This window comes from Pseudophryne corroboree, chromosome 9, assembly GCF_028390025.1.
Source record: "Pseudophryne corroboree isolate aPseCor3 chromosome 9, aPseCor3.hap2, whole genome shotgun sequence".
Lineage (NCBI taxonomy): Eukaryota > Metazoa > Chordata > Amphibia > Anura > Myobatrachidae > Pseudophryne > Pseudophryne corroboree.
This window is the reverse complement of record NC_086452.1, coordinates 132117644-132135751: the sequence shown is the minus strand read 5'-3', so window position 1 is coordinate 132135751 and position 18108 is coordinate 132117644. Positions and strand designations below refer to the sequence as shown.

The window sequence follows — 18108 nt, the reverse complement described above, 5'->3', positions numbered from 1 at the left end:
GGGGTAATTTTGATCCTACGGTATTATTAACCGCAATAACATTCATTTCCACTCATTTCCAGTCTATTTTGAACACCTCACACCTCACAATACTGGTTTTAGGCCAAAAGGTTGCACGAGGTAGCTTGATGACTTTACTAAGTGACACAAGTGTGCGGCACAAACACCTGGGCCATCTAGGAGTGGCACTGCAGTGTCAAACAGGATGGCACTTTTAAAAACTAGGCCCCAAACATCACATGATGGGAAAAAAAAGAGGTGCACCGAGGTCGCTGGATGACCAAGCTAAGAGACACAAGTGGGCGGCACAAACACCTGGCCCATCTAGGAGTGGCACTGCAGTGTCAGACAGGATGGCACTTTTAAAATCTAGGCCCCAAACAGAACATGATACAAAGAAAAAAAAATGTCTTCCTGGAGGAATTTATAATTCATTTTGATGACCATCCTCATCTTCTCCACTCTACGACTTATACAGCAGTACCCCTGGACTTATAATGGCGTATTATGCAGTGCTTTGATTTAAGACATATACTTTTTTGGGGTCGCAGCCCCATTGTCAGGATGATGCAAATTTAAAAAAATCAATGAACCTTAAGCTTCATGTCAGAGGTACTCCCTGCCTGGCTTCTGGTCACATCTCCTCCAGTCCTCCTGCAAGTGACAGAACTCCAGTCTGTCCAGCATGCTAGATAATGTAACCATAGTAACCCACATAAATAACTACACCAACATATACATTATGTCAACTGTTCATAATATCAATTAGTCATACAAATATAACATTATAGTGAAAAATGTTTTGTCTGCAATCAATTACTTAATAAAGTGCTTGAAGTGTTGTGCATATACATCAATATATAAAAATAATCTATATCTGGACCCGTGTATAGGGGGTTATTGGTGATGAAATGTCTAATCGCTGCCACACCTGCCCCATGGCTAATTCTTGTACATAGACTCGGAACATTTATTGAAGCTAAAGTAATATCAGAAGGAAGTTTGCCTAGCATATCCAGTTTTTTCAAAAGCATAAATGTATCCTTTAAGTGTGTATAGGTGTTCTATATACATTGTTGTAAAAACACATCACTTTATACTGATAAGGCTTCGCATAACAATCCCCTGGCGAAAAAAAATTGGTTAGTCTGGGGGGTTAAGCGGGTCCTTATGAAGTTTGGGAATCACATAGAAAACTGGAACTATCGGATATTCATTCAACAGAGCTTAACTGACAGTAAGCAGGATAATATTATCAGCCACTGCATATGCCAGTAGTACATTTAACTCCAACTTAAATTGAGTAGTTGGACCTGTTGTGAGACAGCCATAAGTATTTTCAGCTGACAATAATCATACACATTCAGCTTTATATTTGTCAGTATCCATAGTAACTATCGCCCCATCCTTATCTGCACTTCTAATAATTATGTCTCCCTTGTTCCTAGATTTTTCAATGCTGCCCTTTCTGCACTAGGCAGGTCCAAATAATATCTGGGGAAGGGTTCATCTGCAGCTATTTACACCGTCCTTTGAAAAGTCTTAATGGATGGGTTGGTTGAAATAGGTTCAAAGGTAGGTTTGGTTAGTTCTCTAACCTGTGCTGGTAAAGGTGGTGCCTCCCCACATTCTCTCATCGATTCTTGCTTATTAAAATGTTATTTCAATTTCCATGTAAGTTTAAAGGTGTCTATTTTCCACTGTAGTAGGTCAATGTCACTGGTGGGAATGAATGACTGTCCCCTACTTAACACCTTACTTTCCACTGTTGTAAGCAGTTTAGAAGATAGATTAAATGCACATGCTGGATGGACCAGAGTTCTGTCACTTCCAGGAGGACCGGCGGAGATGTAACTGAAAGCCAGGCAGCGCAGCGGGAGGCGGCGGGGAGTACCTCTGGCATTAAGGTATTTATTCACTGATTTTATTACACTTGTATCATCCTGACAATGGGGATGGTACCCTGAAATGTAGATGTCTTAAATTAAAGCACTACATTCACGTATGTTTGAAGCCTTCTAGTGCCGCTTTCATTGTTCAGTTATACAGTATATATACTGTGGCAGGAGAGGTAATTTGCCACCTGTAAGCTACACGTGGTCCTGGGGGTAGGAGGGAAGTGTGGATGGACCAGGTTCCCATCTTTTTGGCCCAGACCAGGTCTTTTAGGCTTCTTACCCCAAGAAGCTGCTTCATCAGCCAGAACCTGGGTGCTGGGTTTAAAGCAGAGCTTCTCCAATGAGTCAGGGCTCCTGAAGGCACTTAGTGTCCAGGTGATAGGCCTGCTATGGACAGTTGATCCAGGGGGCTGGGCCACTAGTGTCAGGATGCCAGGACCTGAAGGGTTCCTTATTAAGTAAGAGGGAGTGAGGCAGGGGCCTAACCTCCCTGGTAGATTATACTAAAGTCAGTGATCTTTGTTTTATGTATATCTTTGTTTTTTAGCTACCTGAATAAATGGTTTTTGTTGTTTCTGCACAAGCCTGGAGTCGGTCGTTGGTGGAATTTTAGTAGCAGAGCACATACTAGCAAGACTCCTGTTACACTACCTGTGCAAGTCATGAGTGTCCCGGTTTAAAGGGATAGTGTGGTAAGCCTAAATAGGTGTATAAATCAGAGGAAGACCCAGTGGGCACCAAGCAAGTGCAACCAATAATAGAGTTAGTGCAGTACATGAATACTACCAAATCACAGGGCCAACCCGACCGTTACATCGCAGAGAGTACCATATGTGGAGGGTGCTGCCGCTGCCTTCTCATCTCCCCCCAAGGTGTGCTCACACCCCTGCTGCACTGCCCAAAGAGAGAGCCTGGATCACAGGGTTTAGATTCCGCTGCAGTGTCAATTACAAATTGGAGGACAAAGACTCCTTGTGATCTATTCCAACCTTTTGGTATGCATAATACCCACAGAGGTGCTGAATATCCTTCAAATCGATACAACAATACTGCACCATGAGAGGTGTTTTTTATGTTTTTTGTTTATAGCCCTCCTTTGTTGTGAGCAACAGACTGAAGACCAGAGCAATAGTGTTTGATGTGCATGATACAAAATCCCTCATCTGGTACGCAGATTACCTTTATGAGTGTTTTCGCGTCACTAAACCAAGTGTGAAAATTACTGCACCATCAGGCGCTTGTCCTCTTCCCCTCTCTTTCCATATATATATATATATATATATATATATATAGTGTTACAAAGAAGAGGCGGCACTCGGAGACTGTAATGGTCAAAATTGTATTCCACACAAACGATCCAACGTTTCGGGGGTACTTACGCCCCCTTTGTCAAGGTGACAAAGGGGGCGTAAGTACCCCCGAAACCTTGACAAAGGGGGCGTAAGTACCCCCGAAACGTTGGATCGTTTGTGTGGAATACAATTTTGACCATTACAGTCTCCGAGTGCCGCCTCTTCTTTGTAACACTGTCTCACCTGCATTGGGAAGGCACCGGAGCAATGCTGTTGTTTGAGGAGGGAGTGCCAGTTCACAGTATCTCTATATATATATATATATATATAAAACTGAACAATGAAGGTGGCACTATACACAGAGCTGGGGCTCACTCCTGTAGTGGCCATTAGTTATCACAGTAAGTGATTGGTTTAAAGCTGTCCATGTTCGTGAAATAATCACTTCTTGACTGAAAGTCTCTCAAAAACCATGCATTATGTCAACAGTACAGTATAACACATCAGAATGTGTTGCCAAAAAATATTGGTAGTATATCTCAGATGGAAACTAAGTAAAAAAGTAGCATATATGTTGCCTAATAATGGCTTCTACTATGGGTTGTCTATTCATACGGAAATTGGATGGCCAATGAGAAGTCCTTTGATAATTACAGCAACATATAAGATTAGATAAACTGTATCTGGTTCTGGCAGTTGTCAAACCTACAGAAATTGGTATTCCCCAAATGGCCTACAGTCCCAGAACTAAAAAGGACCTAATGCTGTAACACTTCCAAGCTGAAATGGGATTGGGCATTTGATAGTGTGGCCTAACCATAGGCAGTGTCAAATGCAGGATTTCTAGAGGGGGTTTCCAAATGCAATCCACAATTTCCCACTCTGTGGAACATTGGAGCAAGTGCAAGAGTCTGTGGTAGAGGTAGAAAAGTCTAGTAACAACCCTGGAAATTAATGTAAACATTGGTATTTTTATACACTGGATACTGTATGGAATGCAGTATTAATATTAAATACTATATATAGTCTATAGTATAGGCTGTATCAAACATTTTTAAATAATATAAATAAGTGGTCGGGAAAAGGTGTACACCTACCATAATAAATAAATTCACAAACAAAATAGAACAAGTACTGCACTTTCTAAGCACACATTAGCCCATGTCATGGTAAGACTCCTGTCTCATCTATTTGGTAGCTAGTCTCTCGTCCAGTGCACTGACTGAGGACTCAAATCCACATATATAGCAAACTTGCTAGAAGAAGCTACTACTACTACTGGGCATGTGCAGCAGTATTTCTCAGTCCCTTAAACTGCATGATGTGGCAGCAGCTCTAGGAATCATATTATATACCATTACCCATTACTATTGTTCTCTTAATTTGAGTCACTTGCCAAGAGGAGAGTGGTTTCTGGGAAAACAGACCTGCACCCCCTCCAGAGATTGCCTATGGTGGGTACAATGACAATTTTACCAGTGAGAGTACTTAGAAAAAAAGTGTTTTGTAAAGAAACCTTTTCAATTATAAATATATGCAGGAGTACTGAGCTTTAATTATTGAGAGTAAATACTAAATAATAATAAAAAATAATTCTAGATACTTATATATTTGACTACTACCTTCACAAATTTATATCACCCTTAGTGCTTGACAAATAAATCACTATCCCAACATATCCATGCCAACTGCTATGGATCTGTAGCTACAAGGACCCCTTTTAACATCATTAGCCATAGTCTTTATGATAATTAAGATCTCACTACAACATAAGTTTAGAGCGAGGATCACCTCCATGCACAATGGGCAATACTGCTAACATGGATGTCAGGAACCAGCCAATAAAATACTAGTTCTTTATGTATATATAAACCACTGTCACTGACACTGTGTGTCTCTCTCCCTGACACACTCTCTCTCTTCCTGACACTGTCTCTTTTTGCTCTCCCTTACACTGTCTCTCTTTCCCTGACACTGGGGATCATTCCGAGTTGATTGCTCACTAGCAGATTTTAGAAGCCGTGCAAATGCATTGTCGCCGCTCACCGGGGAGTGTATTTTCACATTGCAGAAGTGCAAATGCCTGTGCAGCAGGGCACCTGCAAAAGCATTTTGTGCAGAACAAGACCAGCTCTGGACTTACTCTTTGTGTGCGTTGATTCTAACGTTGGAGGGTTGGCTTTTGGCGTCACACACCCGCCCAGCATTCGCCCAGCCATGCCTGCATTTTCCCCGGCACGCCTGCTTTTTTCCAAACACTCCCTGAAAATGGTCAGTTGCCACCCAGAAACACCCCCTTCCTGTCAATCTTCTTGCATTGTGCCGTGCGACTGAAAGCTTTGCTAGAACATGGGCAAAACCGCAAAGGCCTTTGTACCCGTATGACGCGTGTGCACATTGTGGTGCATGCGCAGAAATGCAAATTTATAGCCTGATCACTGCGCTGTGAACAACAGCAGCTAGCGATCAACTCGGAATGACCACCACTGTTTTTCTCCCCCTGACACAATCTCTCTCACTTTCACTCTCTCTCACTGACACTGTCTCTATCTCCCTCTCTCTGTCAGAATCTGTCTCTCCATGATTCTGTCACTATCTCTCTCACTGACCCTGTCTCTCTCTCTCTGACACACTCTTTCCCTGACACACTCTCTCTTTCTCCCTGACACTGTCTCTCTCTATATCTCTCTCCCTGACCCTGTATCTCTCTCTCCCTGACACCATGGGGGTAATTCCAAGTTGATCTCAGCAGGAATTTTTTTAGCAGTTGGGCAAAACCATGTGCACTGCAAAGGTGGCATATGTAACATGTGCAGAGAGAGTTAGATTTGGGTGTGGTGTGTTCAATCTGCAATCTAAATTGCAGTGTAAAAATAAAGCAGCCAGTATTTACCCTGCACAGAAACAAAATAACCCACCCAAATCTAACTCTCTCTGCACATGTTATATATGCCTCCCCTGCAGTGCACATGGTTTTGTCCAACTGCTAAAAAATGTCCTGCTGCGATCAACTCAGAATTACCCCCCATATCTCTCTCTCCTTGACAGTGTCTCTCTCTCCCTACAAAATCTATCTCTGACACTGTCTCTCTCTCCCTCTTTCTCCCCCTTACACTGCCTCTCTCTCCCTGACTCTCTCTCTCTATCTCTGACACTTTATCTCCCTGATGCACTCTCTCTCTCCGTGACAATCCCTCTTACTCTTTATTTCTCCACTCTCTTTATCTCTCACTCCCTGACACTTTATCTCTCTCAGTCCTTCTTAATTCCCTCCCTCTCTTGCTCCTCCCCTGCCTCTCTCTATCTTACTGATGCAATCTCTCTTTTCCTTCTCATCCCTTTTATCTTTCTGGCATACTTTTTCTTTCTTCTCTCTGTCTCTTTCTCTTATTCCCTCTTTTTCCATGAAACCCCCTTTCTCTCTCTCTCTCTCTCTCTCTCTCTCTCTCTCTCTCTCTCTCTCTATCTCTCTCTTTCTCTCTACCTGTCCTCTCCTCTCTCCTCTCAAACACTCTCTTCTTGCTCTTCTATATCTCTTCCCATGACACCCTTCTTGTCTATCACTCCCCTCATGCTCTCTCTCCTGCTTCCCTAAGGGGCACTTTAGTGACAATGGCAGGGGTGCTCTCAAGATTTTGCTATGGGTCCCACAAAGTTCAAGTTGCACTCCTAGATATTTAGAAAAAAGCCTACATGGTGTTTGACAGGAGAACAGTGTATTATGACAGTAACCTATATTTTCTGTATATGACTATTGCATACTATATTATATGAATGAGCCTTTTAAATGTACTGTAGTTATTTTGCGATTTTGGAATAAATTCCATAAACCTATTAAAAACCTGTATAATCCTCAGGCTATGGACTGGTTTGTCATTTTGAGTACTACAGTGTATTACACAGTACGCATGTGAGGCACATGCCTAGGGGTGACACTTGCTGGGGGGGCACAGCCAATCCACTTGTTTTTCGACATGTGCCGTTTTTTCTGACTGTCGGAAAAACAGCACTGTCATTGAATAAGTTGAATGCCAATTTGACCTATTTCTGTTGAAAAGTCCAGTTTTTTCCAACTGTTGGAAAAACCGGCACCAATTGAATAGATCCCTATGGAGCATATTTAACAATAACAGCAATCTTGGCCAATTAAATACCATTTCTTATTGCAACATATTGGGACATTCTTTGCAGGTGATCTTGCACATGACTTTCATTACTACCTTTCTTGTCAATACAGGAGGGCTGGCACATCATGCCAACCCTAGTCACCTCTTTCCCATCCCCAGGACCACCATGCTCTATTCAACCACAGTAGAAGTGTCCCACAAACCTTTACTTTATAGAAATGTGTTAGTATGGTATGCCTATTCATCTCTCCCCCCTCTTCATCCTCCATTATACACTGACCAGGCTGCCTGTAGTATGCCTGTAGTATGCCTGTGTTCTCAGATGTTTGCTGCTATAATCTGCTCAGAGCCAGCATAGAGCAATGGTCCTGCAGTCCTCCCTTCTGCCTCTGGGTGTCAGCTGCTTAGATGAGTGTCGTCTTCTACTTGGTGCTCTACTTCCCAGCATATCCATATACATGGGTCTGGCCCTGCAGTCCTCCCTTCTGCCTCTGGGTGTCAGCTGCTTAGATGAGTGTCGTCTTCTACTTGGTGCTCTACTTCCCAGCATATCCATATACATGGGTCTGGCCCTGCAGGCCACAAAGTGATGGAGCAGGAGAAGCTAGAACAAGCAAAGCCTGCTAACCTGCACATGCTGGGAGGTGGAGGCACACTTATGCAAGCAAGCTGTGCTGAGTACAGCAGCACTGCACTACTTCTGATTCTGCTTTGATCTGTTTGGCAGTGCTGCTGATTGGCATAAAGTTACCAGCTGCAGGATCTGTTTGGAATCTACTTCACTCTCTCTTATTTACTAAGCCTTGGATGGAGATAAAACCCACAGAGATAAAGCCCCAGCCAATAGGCTCCTAACTGTCATTTCTCAAACCCAGCCTGCGACATGGCAGTTAGGAGCCGATTGGCTGGGAATTTATCTCCGTCGGATGTATCTCCATCCAAGGCTTAGTAAATAGACCTCTTAGTGGCCTATGCAACAGGCACTGACTAGCAGGGAAAGGGAACCTTTGGCCCTCCAGCTGATATTGAACTACACATCCCAGCATGCCCTCCAATAGTTTTAGCATGGCCAAATAGCAAAATTGTAGCAGGTGTGTGTAGTTCAACAACAGCTGGAAGGCCAAACGTTCCCCACCTCCGGACTAATGGGTCAGTTTAATGCAGGCCTAAAAGTGTTAAATATTGCTGTGGCCCAAGGAACATGTCACCCTGCCACCTGGCCCAGCCGCCACTGCTTGTCAGTAAGTAAACACTTTGCAATAATACGGTGATGACAGTGACTATTATGAGACACTTGGTTGTATTTTTTGTCAGGTAGTGTAACTCAGGGATACTTTGTATACAGTGCTACAGTCATTTCTTGATAAAAATAAAATCAAGAAAAATGTTGTTTGCACCAATTACATTAGCACACCTTTATATCACAACTGGTCAATAACAAATATATTTAAGGTAACTTTACTTACTGCCGCTCACTAGACCCAATTGAGTTTTCTCAACATACAGTAAGGTTTTCTTACTCACTCCTTTGGATCTTTGACTTAATTAATGACAATACACATTTGACTAATTTGACAGAAATTTTATTGATTAAAAAAATAATTCAGGAAATAAAGCAACAATCAAGACTTCTCCAAAACATGGGCGATCCTGTGAGAATGATATTCCCAGGAAATCATAAATATTGGTTTGCAAATATTCGGAAACAGTTTTCTCCTTTGGAAGCAGATTTGCTTCAGTTGGAATCCTGTGACTCTGCAAAATAATAGGTAACAATATATAAATACATTTAAGAACATACTGTAGAATAGGCATTCCTAACCTTGGTCCTATAGGGACACCAACAATGCAGATTTTAGTGATATCCAGGCTTCAGAACATATAGTTATATTAAAATAACTGAGTTACTATTTGAGTCATCTGTGCTCAAGCATGGATATCACTAAAACCTGGACTGTTAATGTGCCTTGAGGACTGAGGTTGGGAATGCCTGTTGCAGAACCTTGAATGCATCAGTAAGTTACTGCATAAAGTAGGGTGGCCATAATATCCCTTTAATCTGGGACACCTATTATTTACACAGGTTCTGTGGCTAGCTAAACTCTAGCCTGAATTTTACTTGATTTTAGCCAGCCGCAAAACCTGTGTAAATCATGTGTGTCCCAGATTAAAGGGATATTATGGTCACCCTACATATAGGGGATTACTTAGGTTTGTTAGCAAAGCAAAAAAGTTAACAATTGGACAAAACCATGTTGCAATGAAGGTGAGGCAGATGTAATATGTGCAGAGAGATTTAGATTTGGGTGTGTTATATTGTTTCTGTGCATATCATATACTGGTTGCTTAATTTCTACACTGCAATTTAGATTTCAATTTGAACACACCCCACCCAAATCTAAATCTCTCTGCACAGGTTACATCTGCAACACCTGCAGTGCAACATGGTTTTGCCCAATTGTAACTTTTTTTGGTTTACTAACAAACAAACAAACAAACAAGACTGCCTTATAAAGATAGGTGACATTGGTCTACAGGGAGGGGGCATGGCTAAAGTGATGCAAATTGTGTCATTTTAGCCCCACCCTCTCCCTACAGACTTGCAAATCACAGAATTTTTCTGAGGGCTCCCGAAGTTCCCTGCAGCATCTCCTCTCTGTGCTTCTCCAGGAGATTAGAAATTCAATGTCAGTAAATATGGATATATATAACCACAAGTCCCACATATGCTAAACAGCTCTGCATACTGTAGATAACTAGCAGAGTTCTATTTAAAGTATATATGTATAGTGTATCCAGGCAATACCTATATCCATGTACTTTTTCTGTATGACTGATATCTATAGGATTTACACTGAGGATAACTGCATGTGTTTGATTGATCCTTGGATTACATATATCTCATTGTCAGTTCACTTTTATGGGGCAATTTGTGTCTGGATCATTTGTGATCATTTGTGTGATATTATACTACAGGTGAACAACAAACCAACCGTCAATTACCAGCTTGTGCCATATGTGTAACATCTATTACAACAATTTGAATACAATGTTTAAGAATTATATTATATATATATAGTTCATGATGACTTACATAAATGATTTGTCTTGAGAATGCAGACACCTCAATGTCATTACATGTCTGTAAAGCAATTTATATATCTGCATTTTTGGCATGACTTTGTCACTTACTGTAGTTATGTTTTGCACCATATGCATTACTTGCATTGGAAATACAATACTGCAGGACATACTAGCCTACTCTCCCACAAGTTGCAGGAGACTCAAAAAATATTTAGACAGTCCCCCACACCTACAGAGGAGTAGCGGCATCTCCAGCTCCACACCTGCTTCCTATTGAAGTGGGCAGGATAAGAAGATAGACCGGAGAATCCAGCAGCTGAATGAATGGGATGGGGATAAAAGATCCACCCCCTACCCACAAACTGCAGCATTTAGTGGGAGCAGCCTACGAATGTGCAGTCTGGCTTTGCCCCCTGCAGTGGCTAGATGTGTCTCGTCTCCGGGCTACTCCTAGGGGTAAGATATTTTTAATGTAGACAAGTATGCTACAGCATCACATTCTATAAATGACACACACTGCATAAATTCTGTCCTAGTCTCTCAGAGATCTAATACACTAAATCTGACTGCTGTCCATAACAAATTAGGAGAATCATCACAAATTTTTCTGCAAAAAGTTACAGATGAACTCATCACCTATCTACTACCAGTGCAGAACCTCGGAATGTGTGTGGGGTTGGGGAATGTTAGAGGGGCAAGTACCCCAGCCGCAGGATTAAGGGGGTGCTGAGGGCTATGGTTGTTACGAAGCCTGATGTCTGAGTTTTGCCTTTGGGCCTGTCTCCCCGTCATCAAGTGCTCACCTCAGACTATAGTGATCCTGATTTCGTGGGGCTTTTACTAAATATCTCCCAGGCCATCTACAGCTGCATCAAGTGCAGTTCCCTTAAGAATTATGGCACCAGTTGTGGTGGAAAAAAACATTAGACATGCCTACTTTGATGAGGGACATGCTCCCCAGTAATAGCCAGGATCTCATCTCTCAGGGCAGCAAGTGACACAGTGCAGCCCACCCTACTGGCAAGAGCTCTACAGGCAGTGAAGAATCCCTAGTGGGTAGTGCTTGAAATAGATTGAGGCTCACTTCCTCAAAGATGTCCACCTTCTTGGACTGCAGCATCAGAGGCCTCCATTAGGACACTGTTTCAACAACCAAGTAGGCGGTGTGTGCTCCAACACCCAGACAGTTTTAAATGCATATATTAAAAAAGAAGCACAAGTGTGTTTACTCACTGCAATCACTGGAAGCTCTCTGGAGCAATCATATCACATGAGACTGCATATGGGTGTATAATGTGAATGCTTGTTTATACAATACCACTTATAAATGTGCTAAAATAAATGAAATTAATTGCATTGGTGATAATCTGAACTCACACTGCATACATGAAGTCATTTTTTTTTTCTTCGTTTCATCTTATCTATTTAATTAAAAAATATGATGTATATTATACATTATTTATACAATATACATTTCTTTGATTATTATTATATACTGTTTTCCAATACATGCATCATTATGAGGTCTTTTTAATTTACACCTACAATTAAGGATGGGGGGAGCCAAAATTCTGCCTTACCCCAGGTGATATAAATCCTAGTTTTGGCCCTGTTACTACTGATATGAACAAATATTTTGCTTACTACCATTGGACTCATTTTATAGAGCACGTTTGTCTATTTTGATGTAAATGTATGTCCTTTTATTTAACCTACAGTATTTTTAGAAATTTTAATAATTAAAATATTAAAATCTAAGTATTATTATTTTTCTAAAAGAGTGTCCCCACAATGATGAGAGTAGGTTTGTCTTCTATTCTGTGACTAATGATTTGGTTTTGCATAGATGTTAAAAAACATCACTGTGATGCTGCTCACCATACTGACATAATATATGGATGAACACAAATGTCTTGATATATGTAAAATGCACAAACTGTGCACCTGGAACAGAAATATATCATAATAAAAGGGTAAATATTTGTTGGTTAGTTTGTAATTTTTTAATTATTTATTAGGAACTCTATAGAATTGATTTTAAGATATTGTGTATTTCTATTGTTTGCTTCCTAAGTATATTACACAATGGTAAGGGTGCCTCTAGTAAGAGCTATGCAGTTAGAGGTGTGCTTGCTTGTGTAAATTGCATGTGCAGGACTACAGGTTTGTCAGTGTAATAAATTGAGCCCTGTTCAGTGCATTAAAGGCAAATCACTTGGCAATATGACTTCAATTATACAATAATACAAAAAGAGTTACTGCCAGAGACAGCATTGTTCCTGCTGATAATAGTTTTGTATGGGGAATCCTATGTAATACATAATCATACATATTCACCATATCAGAATGATGATAACAATCAATGTTTTGGTAAATCTGTCTCTAAGCTGGTACATGCATGACCACATATACTGCCCACATAACTGTAAGCTAACCTTTATGATTGGGGGCCACTAATGTCAAGACAACAATGTAATGCAAAGTTGACCTGGTGACATGTTTTGGGTAAATTGCAGTGAATAAATAAAGTAGACATATAGGTATGACCAAACGCTTGATCAACTCAGCACTCCAGCAGTAAAGGAACATATTCATACACCCATCCCATTATATTTATATCTGTGACTCACTTACCATTTGCCGACTGGATTTCCAAGTGAAATTCCAAGACCTAGAAGACCTCCATCCTTACATGGAATAAACAGAAAAATATTCTAAGCAATGCAAAAAAAATATATACAATGGTATCACAAAGTGTTTTTCCATTTCATCAGGTTTTATAGAGAGTGTACATCCATGAGAGTCTAAAACATATTTTCTTGGATTTTTTTTAAAATCTGTAACTAAACTTCAAGGACAATAAGAAAGTGGGTATAATAGTGCCTTTATCTACTGTATACCAAATCCAAGTCTGAGAGGTAGGCAACATATGCTATAGTCCCCTAAAATCATATTGTATGCGACCATTGGGCACTAATGCATGCAGGTGAAAAGACATGTATAACCAGAAGCCAGCTATGGAGTTACAGCTATCAGATTATTCCTATATGATCAGATTCATGTGCAGCCAGCACCATATGGGAATAGTGGTCTCAGATGGCAACTAAGGATACACGTTGTTAGGACAGATCTAGTCTTACATATGGAGATCAGATGTCACTTTTTTTCCTGATATGATTTTCATTAATTAACATTCTCACTACTACAGGTTGAGTATCCCATATCCAAATATTCCGAAATACGGAATATTCCGAAATACGGACTTTTTTGAGTGAGAGTGAGATAGTGAAACCTTTGTTTTTTGATGGCTCAATGTACACAAACTTTGTTTAATACACAAAGTTATTAAAAATATTGTATTAAATGACCTTCAGGCTGTGTGTATAAGGTGTATATGAAACATAAATGAATTGTGTGAATGTAGACACACTTTGTTTAATGCATAAAGTTATAAAAAATATTGGCTAAAATGACCTTCAGGCTGTGTGTATAAGGTGTATAGGTAACATAAATGCATTCTGTGCTTAGATTTAGGTCCCATCGCCATGATATCTCATTATGGTATGCAATTATTCCAAAATACGGAAAAATCCCATATCCAAAATACGTCTGGTCCCAAGCATTTTGGATAAGGGAGACTCAACCTGTATTTGGGACATAACCAAACCCACTTTACATTAGTAACACATTTTATTTTTCTAAAGTCAGGTATTTCTGTCTGTATATTGTTCACTGCTACTCTTACATGTTTAACATCACTATCAAATACATTTCTATTTTATATAGTATTTCACTCTTACCTTGTTACAAAGAATGGGGTTTAAAATGCCTCCTAAAAGAGTTCCCACGGTGTCTATCACAGTATTCTGAAATAAAATGATCCTATAAGTTTTGCTGAAAAATACACTGTGCAAAATAAATTTACCGTATAAACTAAATGATCCACACCATGCTTCCAAAATGGTAATCTGTCATTTCTCCAATATATGTGTTATGAAAACAAATCTCTGTCCTTTTGCACAATCCAAGGTTAGTTTTAGTATTATGATTTTCTGGTAACTTTTTGTTTGGGGTGGTAGTTTACCATTTACAGCAGCACTTAATGAAAGTTACATTTTATGTAGTTTATGGATCTATACATATTCTGGTAATGGGAGTGTGAAAGTGAAATCATTTTGGAAGAAGTGTTACAGATATCCAACCACATCTGATATCTATTTTTAATTTCTGCATTTCAGTGTTTTGGAGCTTAGTATTTTTATTATATACTGTGCATGAGGTGTTTTGAAATTATATAATCTCTGGCACAATCTGTAACATATTAATCCCAATGTAAATGAATGTTAATTTTTAATCATTATGAGATATTATTATCTATGGCATAAATGATATTACAATATATACTAAAGAGGACTATTGCTTCAAATAGAAAAAATAAAACCCTTCCTACAGTACATAAAATAATATGTTTATTAAATTGCCTTGTTACTAAATACTAATATCCAGAGATAACATTTACATTGTTAATGTGGTATTCACAATTATAAAACTCAGGGGTAGGCAACCTGTGTGCGCCAGCTGCTGTGGAACTACACATCACAGCATTCCCTGCTACTATGTTGATGTTAGGGCATGCTGGGATGTGTAACTGGAGTACAACAGGTTGCCTATGCCTGGTGTACATCACTAACTGATTTGTAAGTGTAACTGTAATTGGCCCCACTTACAAATATTGTTTTAAATTTGTAAATGTAACCATAATAAATGCATTAGACTGCTGCAGGCTTAGGAACTCCATATTTAATAAGACATAACACAAAAAATAACTAACACCATATTCACAAATGTTGAAATGGAATAAAAATGGATGTGTAGTTGTCAGTGACCACTTTTAAGATCTATTTTTTAATTTTGATAACATTAGTCTCTAAAATTAGAGAATCCTGTATTTTAAAAATGTGGTATTAAAAGAAATTACAATACTGAGTACAGTTCTGAGAATGTAACTCAAAAATTAAGTGTTAAGACCATTCCAACAGTTTGAATTTCAAATATTATGTAATTCAAACTTTATAGAGTTATACTGTATCACCAAAAGATTATGTACTTTACTTATATTTATACAGCACACCCATTCAGTATTCCACAGCACTCACCAACAAAGGATCCAAAGTTTTTTCCACAACACCATTAAGTAAGCCTATAGCTTGACCAGACAGACCAGCCTGGAAAATATTATATTGTTTCAGTTATACAGTGCAGTAAATCATATTGCAGGCACAGCACATATAGAATCTCCAAAATGTTAAATATGCTCCACATATGTCTTAGGTCTTTCATTAATGCATGAAAACTAATATTTCTATACTTTATTCCTGCTTAAAAATGGTCTCAGAAGATATATATTGTACATCAGGGTCATTTGCGAAAAACAATATTGTGATAGCATTCAATGCATGAACTGGCAGCTTTTTCAAGATATTGAAAAAGCAGCAAGTACTGAGTAGTGGAACGCGTTGATGTACCTACCTATACCCACCCACTGGATTGTGCAAGTTACCTAAAGAGTCTGAACCAGCTTTCAGATTTGTTAGAGGAAGTAACAGCTTGCTGGGGATTATATGAATTGGACATCCTTGCTTGGATCTCACCATCAGATGACACCACATTCACCTGAGGATTCTATATCTATATTCGGCCCCGGAAGTATACACAAGTACAGGCACATACAGGACTGTAAACTAATTTTCTATATACAGATGTGGCCATGCTCATCTAACTGCAATGCGGCATGCTGCAACATGTGCCAGGCTGCAACTATTCACAGTCAGCAATTGCTTCAGCTATATCTGTATATGGACAGCCTTATGGGTGAGATGTCTGCTCATATTATTGATATATTAACTTTTGTTGTATTTGTATTTTTTAGTTTATGCTATTCTTATTTTTTTTATATTAAACATAATATTATCTACATCCAAATAATATGCACTTGTTTATAACTATTTAATATTCTGTCTAGAGCGCTACTTTTATTGTTGTCCTCTCTCAGTGCCTGCCTGCTTGTGTGTGGTTGGAGCAAAACAGCAGTCTCAGGGTAGATGAAAATGAAGGGATCCCTTGGTTGAGAGCCATGACAATTGCACTCTCAGCCAATCATTGATCAGATTAATGAGTTTGTTCGGCCTTTGAAATTGACACCCAAGTCCAAAAACCATAAGATCTGATACAGACTGGATGACATTTTGCATTGTTTTCAGAACCAAGTCAGGCAGGGAATTTTGAGTCCCGGCCTTGATCCACTCAGATTGGGTGAGTTTGGATGGTCTCGAATCTCTGAGAATCTAGCCTGCTCATCTCTACTTTTACATTTTACATTTTACATTTGTATACACCAAATCAAGGGATTGAAGAAGTTCCGTTGAGTATAATTTTATATTTTAACTTACAACACTTAATGCTATCAAAAATTAACTATTTAGCTTTAAAGTGTCCTTATATTTCCATCAGTGTTATTAATTGTAGTTGTAAGGCCACATAAAATGTAGTATCTAGGTGGAGGAAATCGATTCCAAAGAGCACTTGATATGGAACATGGAATGTCCTGTTTCTGCATTGGAGCATGTAGATGGCCCATCCAGTGCACTGCAATGTGTTCACCTAGACTCCTCTCTCAGGAGATGCCTAGAAGAGCAGCTAGTTTTTTCAGGGATTTGATTAGCAAGTACAGGTTGAGTATCCCATATCCAAATATTCCAAAATATGGAATATTCCAAAATACGGACTTTTTTGAGTGCAACCTTTGTTTTTTGATGACTCAATGTTCACAAACTTTGTTTAATACACAAAGTTATTAAAAATATTGTATTAAATGACCTTCAGGCTGTGTGTATATGGTGTATATGAAACATAAATTAATTGTGTGAATGTAGACACACTTTGTTTACTGTACAAAGTTATAAAAAATATTGGCTAAAATGACCTTCAGGCTGTGTGTATAAGATGTATATGAAACATAAATGCATTCTGTGCTTAGATTTAGGTCCCATCAACTTCATATCTCATTATAATATGCAATTATTCCAAAATACGGAAAATCTGATATCCAAAATACCTCTGGTCCCAAGCATTTTGGATAAGGGATACTCAACCTGTATTTGTTGAATATACATTTGAGTTTGTTTTTTTGTTTTTTATCTGCATCCTTAATGGAGGTGAGTCTCATGTACAGTAATTAACTCATTCAATAAGAAAGATGAGTGGAATTAATTGTTCATACAGTATGTGTACAAAAAAAATTAGCTCAACATCTGTATTTCAGCATAACACACACAAGAAGACTCAGTTCTGGCTGGAGATAGGAATGTGGTTGGATCAAGGCATGTGTAACTTGGTGACAGCTTGTTCTAGGGGCATAGTAATTTTACATATCAAAACTAAGATTTATCAGAATAGCTTACCGTGTTGAAAGACTCAGTCGCACAGCCAGCAGTGGTCTTAAAAATAGAAAACATTAATGGAAGTCTTTATCATGTTGCATGCATTTATGTTGTTAACAGATTATAAAGATTAAACGTGGTGTATGCAGAAGCATTGTTACAGCAGATTCACTAAAACGTTATTATACCAATGGGCGTAGTGTAATTCTTGGTGAGAAATAGCGCAATAGAGTGCTGTTAGCATAGAGCTTTGCCCCACTAACTTCAG

General features: G+C 39.2%; 1 long non-coding RNA gene across 1 annotated transcript; it reads right to left on the bottom strand.

Annotated features, from left to right (window-relative positions):
- Nucleotides 1-14200: 14200 nt before the first annotated feature.
- Nucleotides 14201-17898, bottom strand: LOC134956802 (uncharacterized). Its single transcript, XR_010186183.1, has 3 exons — nt 17862-17898; nt 15558-15626; nt 14201-14267 (listed from the first exon to the last, which is right to left on the bottom strand). It is a non-coding gene; the product is annotated as an uncharacterized LOC134956802 (long non-coding RNA).
- Between the last annotated feature and the right edge of the window lie 210 nt (nt 17899-18108).